Source organism: Piliocolobus tephrosceles, chromosome 16 (genome assembly GCF_002776525.5).
Source record: "Piliocolobus tephrosceles isolate RC106 chromosome 16, ASM277652v3, whole genome shotgun sequence".
NCBI classification, from domain to species: Eukaryota; Metazoa; Chordata; class Mammalia; order Primates; family Cercopithecidae; genus Piliocolobus; species Piliocolobus tephrosceles.
This window is the reverse complement of record NC_045449.1, coordinates 50,826,823-50,832,331: the sequence shown is the minus strand read 5'-3', so window position 1 is coordinate 50,832,331 and position 5,509 is coordinate 50,826,823. Positions and strand designations below refer to the sequence as shown.

The window sequence follows — 5,509 nt, the reverse complement described above, 5'->3', positions numbered from 1 at the left end:
TATTCCGTGTCAGAGAGAAGAGCTGACCCTGGCTGGGAGCAGGGGAAGGCAGACAGAGGCAGAGATGGTCTTTGTGTCGGCCCCCGCACACACCAAGTAGGAGGTGGTGGCAGAAGCTCTCCGTTTGATCTCACCCAGCATCCTGTAGAGAACCCTTCCTACAGCGCTTTCATCGCCTTCCCCATCACAGACGACCCCAGCAATCGGGCTTCCCAAGCTGACTTGGCTGGAAAGTGCAGACAGGGGCTTCTCCAGATCGGCAAGTTCAAAGGACTGAGGCCTCGCGTGCATATTCGTTTGCACCATGTTTCTTCTTTCCCGATTCTGCACACACAGTCCTCTGCCTTCTTCCAATGCTCCACCACCCGCCTTCCCACGGGGCGTCCGGAACCCGCGGTGACGCGGGTGGCAGGCTTGGCCTTAAAAAGTTCCCGGCCATAGGCGGGGCGCGGTGGAACAGGCCTGTAATCTCAGCACTTTGAGAGGCCGAAGAGGGCGGATCACCTGAGGTCAGGAGTTTGAGACCAGCCTGGCCAACATGCCGAAACCCCGTCTCTACTAAAAATACAAAAATTAGCCGGGCGTGGTGGTGCGTGCCTGTAATCCCAGCTACTCGGGAGGCTGAGGCAGGAGAATCTCTTGAACCCGGGAGTCGGAGGTTGCAGTGAGCCGAGATCGCGCCACTGCAATCCAGCCTGGGCGACAGAGTGAGACTCCGTCTCAAAAAAAAAAAAAAGTTCCCGGCCTGGCTCGGCCTCGTAGTCAGCGGGCTCCAGCCTAAGCCCAAGTCCCAGGCAGCCACGGACTCCTCCCAGCGCTACGAACTACAAGTCCCGCCATCCCTCGCGCGCGCCCTCCCGCCACTCCCGCGTTCCTACCGGCGCCGCTGGGGAGGTCGGCCAAGAGTGCCTCCCATTGGTTTCTCCGCCCTGTCAATCACCTGGGAGTATTGAGGGGCGGGGCGGAGGTGGAGATCCGGATCCGGAGCGGCTGAAAGGCGGAAGTGGAGGCCGGAGCCTGGGACACCGCCGGGGGGGAGAGAAGCAGAGCCCGTCCGAGCCCCGGCCCCAAGTAACGCCGCCGCCCCGGAGCCGCCGTGAGTATGCCTGTCCCAGGACCTGGTGTCTCGCCTGCGTTGAAGCATCTCCAGGGCAGCCCTTCCTCCCGCCCAGCCCCAGTTTAGGGGGATACTGACCCCTCCCCCGACCCGTAGCCCCCTCTTGAGGGGTTCCCCAGGCGTCGGGCCGCAGGAGGTAGGGAGCTTCTTTCCTTAGCTTACCTACCTTTCGTGAGCCTTAAGGAAACCGCTATGACTGTCCTCTGGCCTGTCCATTCCAGTTGTGGGAGAGAGGTGCCCTAAGTTCCTCTCCCCCTGCTCCCAGAATCGGAGGATCTTTGCCAGGTGTGAAGGAACCTGTCCCTCTTCTCTTTTAGAAGTGACGGAGAGTGTTGTCTGTTGCCTTTTTCCTTCCTCCTGTCCCACAAAACCAGTTGTCCCCTCCAGCCCTAGAGGAATATCTCGATTTCCTTTGGGGGAGGGGGGTCGTCTGGGTGAGACCGTTCCACACGCACAGAAGTGTGTTGGCGCTCCCGCAACTCCTTACTTCCTCTCTTTCCTCAAGCCAGAGAACCAACCAGGACCTCAGCAGAGTTTAAAGTTTGGGTCACTTACTGGCAATGAGCTGTTTTCTTGCTTTGCCCCTTCTGTCTCCCAGCCCCTGTTCTGTAGTTATGTTGTTCTCTGAGTGTCTCTCTCTTCCTGACTCTGAAGAATTTAGCCGAGGTGTGCTCAATCCTAGCTATAGATCACAGATCAGGGTGGATGTGCCCATTCATTATCTTCTTTCCCCTCCCCCCTTGCTCCAGGCTCAGCTCTGTCCTCCCAGGGCACGTGAGTGGTTTCCAAGCCGCCTCAAAGGGACTGCTTCTCTTGGGACTGCTGTCCGTGTGTCTATAGGGAGGAGAATAAGACCCAAAATGAGGAGTCTGGAATTGAAGGGCTATCTCTTTCCCACTCCCAAACACACACACATACACCACCCTGAGCAACAGGTCCATGACACGCCAGGATCTGTCTCCAGTCCCTTCTGGGCTTGGACTTGTCACTGAGGACTAAGTCAAGATCACAATGACGGTTCAGGATTTTTAACTGTAGCCCAAGGAATTCCCACACATGCCAGAAAGTGCAGGTTCCCTCAAGCATATTGACTATGATCCTTGTCTGTTGCTCGGGGCTTTGGTGTGTGAAATAGCTGCTGTCTCAGACCAAGCTTTGTTATGTGGCCAAAGTACAGGCCGGAGACTGTACCTTAATGAGGAGTAGCCTGGCTCTGAGGCCATGAGCGATCCTTGCTATCTACAGTGAAGGAAGGGATAGAAAGCCATGCAGTTTGTGGGAACTTCTGTAGCACTTCAGCATTCTGGGCTACCTTTACCACCCCAGTGTTCTGGGCTACCTTTACCACCCTCGCGTGCCACTTAAAAGTGCTGTCTTTTGACCTTGAGGTGTGTTTGAGTGCTTCTGGACAGCGGCTAGTGTCTGATTCCTACATTCTTTTGAGTAGACCTAGGATGTACTTATTTCACTTTTTTGTTTGTTAGTTTGTTTTCGAGATGGAGTCTTGCTCTATCCTCCAGGCTGGAGGAGTGCAGTGGCGTGATCCCGGCTCACTGCAACCTCTGCCTCCTGGGTTCAAGTGATTCTCCTGCCTCAGCCTCCCAAGTGTCTGGGATTAACAGGCATCCACCACCACGCCCTACTAATTTTTGTATTTTTAGTAGAGGAGGAGTTTCACCATGTTGGCCAGGCTGGTCTCGAACTCCTGACTTCAGGTGATCCACCCGCCTCAGCCTCCCAAAGTGCTGGGATTACAGGTGTGAGTCACCGTGTCTGGCCTACTTATTTCACTTTTTATTGGCCAACAGAAGAAGCCTTCCTTATTAGGGTCAACAGCTGGATCACAAGCTCTGTATCTGTGTGTGTTCCTTTGGGGCTCATTGGAGACTTCTTCAGCCAATCTAGTTTCTCTGATCTGGTCAGCCTGGGCGTCTGAGGGGCAAGGCCAGAGAGGCCTGACTGCTCACTGGCCATTGGTCTCTGACCAGACTTACGTCTTCAGGAGTAGAACGCAGTTTGTCACTCTTCATGAGTGCTGGGATGAGGCTGACTGGGATGAGGCTTCTGAGGAGATCTTCTTTCCTTTATCTGGACATGGTCTCCCAGCTCTGACTCTGAAACAACTTTTTTTTTTTTTTTTTTTTAGACAGAGCTTTGTTGCCCAGGCTGGAGTGCAGTGGCGCAGTCTTGGCTCACTGCAGCCTCCATCTCCTGAGATCAAGGGATTCTCCTGCCTCAGCCTCCTAAGTAGCCGAGATTATAGGCATGCACCACCATGCCCAGCTAATTTTTGTATTTTTAGTAGCAGCAGGGTTTCACCATGTTGGCCAGGCTGGTCTGGAACTCCTGACCTCAGGTGATCCACCCACCTCACCCTCCCAAAGTGCTAGGATTACAGGTGTGAGCCACCACACCTGACCTGAAATGACTTTTGAAGGGGAAGCTCTGCCATTTAGAGAGGAGGAAGGCCTCAGTGCTTTGAGTCGTTATGTGGCCACTTCTGGCATCCAGAAATTATAGAGTCCAAGGAGAGGTCTCATTCTGCCTGGCAGAAAGAGCGATGGCTCCGTGTGCGCCAGAAACCTTTCCTTTCTCATGCTGTTCCTCTCCTGCCCTCTTGCCTCTCACAATTAGCGGACTGTTAAACTGTAGAGGGGCCGTAACACTAATTTTTAAAAATCATTTTAAAGTTGCAAAGTTATTTTCATACATATTTCTCATAGGTGCCCTGGGAAATACTGGGGTTTGTTTCCCCACTTTGTTTTTAATTTTTATTATTACCTTTTTTTTTTTTTTTTGAGTAAGATAAGGCAAATATGTGTCCCTGCTTTAGAGGAGATACAGAAGGAACTTAAGTAGTTTGCCTAGTTTGCCTAAGATCATACATTTAGAAAGTGGTAGAGCTAGGGCTTGGATTTGGAGTCAGATGTGGCCTGATCTTCTAACAGTGGGCCCTTCTTCCGCCTGGTTTGTTTGTTAAATGAATGAACATGCAGGGTGAGCGCGCCGTGGCACAAGGGCAGACTCTTAACCCTTTAGCCCTCCTCATCACTGGCGCTCCTCTGTTTTCATTTTCTTCCCCAACCTCTACCCAACCTCCTGTCTTCTCTCTTGACCCCCTTCTCCTCTGCCTGTGAGGACCAAGACAGTTAGAAGTCCCAAGTCAGTACTCTTCAGGGCCTGAGAGTTTGCTGCCATCTACGTGTCATTAATTTTTGGGGGAACCTGAAAGTCTTAATGGCTAGAAAAAGAAAGTCAAAGCGAGTGAACTCAGGGGTCCCACTGGGCAGCATCAAGGGGGAAGCAGCAGAGCGGGCCTCTGGTTAGTCCTCTGTTTCCCCTGTGCTGCTGCCTGCTGCTTACAAGTGAGAAGAATGTGGCTTGCCACCAGGAGCTCCTGTCACTAGAATTTACATGGAAACAGAGCAAGATCACACATTTAAATTCAGCCCCACCAAGCAAGTACTTCTCAGACCTTCTACATTTTTTTTTTTTTTTTTTGAGGCGGAGTCTTGCTGTGTCGCCAGGCTGGAGTGCAGTGGCGCAATCTTGGCTCACTGCAAGCTCTGCCTCCCAGGTTCACGCCATTCTCCTGTCTCAGCCTCCCCAGTAGCTGGGACTACAGGTGCCCGCCACCATGCTCGGCTAATTTTTTTGTATTTTTAGTAAAGACGGGGTTTCATCGTGTTAGCCAGGATGGTCTCGATCTCCTGACCTCGTGATCTGCCCGCCTCAGCCTCCCAAAGTGCTGGGATTATAAGTGTGAGCCACTGCACCCAGCTAGACCTTCTGCTTCTAACCCTTGCCCAGTAAACCAGTAAAAAGGCCGTGTGGTCGGGTGGAAGGCACTAGAACTTCAGAGGCAATTGGACCTGAGTTCTAATCCTGATTTCCCCACTTACCAGTTGTGTGACCTTAGGCTTGTTACTTGACCTCACTGAGCCTGTTTCTTCTGGTAAAATGGCGATGCTAAATATCTTGCAGAATTAGAAACAACGAAAGGAGCTAGTCCAGTGCTGGCACAGACTAGATCCCCACAAAACAGCAGTTGCCTCTGATTGGTAGGTAGGGGTTTGAAGGTTCTTTTTTTTTGAAACAGTCTCATTCTGTCGCCCAGGCTCACTGCAACCTCTGCCTCTAGGTTCAAGTGATTCTCCTGCCTCAGCCTCCTGAGTAGCTGGGATGACAGGCACCCGCCATCATGCCCAGCTAATTTTTTTTTGTATTTTTGTAGAGACGGGGTTTGACCACGTTGGCTAGGCTGGTCTCAAACTCCTGACCTCAGGTGAGGTGATCTGCCTGCCTCATTAGCCTCCCAAAGTGCTGGGATTACAAGCACGAGCCACCGTGCCTGGCCAATGTTTTTTTTTTTTTTTTTTTTTTTTTTTTTTG

The 5,509-nt window shown here is 52.2% G+C and overlaps 1 protein-coding gene across 1 annotated transcript in view; it reads left to right on the top strand.

The window, feature by feature from the left end:
• The first annotated feature begins 944 nt into the window (after window positions 1-944).
• The window catches only part of RAB5C (RAB5C, member RAS oncogene family), a 31,661-nt gene continuing 27,096 nt past the window's right edge, over window positions 945-5,509 (top strand). Inside the window, exon 1 of the mRNA XM_023204095.1 lies at window positions 945-1,096. The gene's annotated coding sequence lies outside the window, so the exon portion shown is untranslated. The remainder of the gene's footprint in view (window positions 1,097-5,509) is intronic.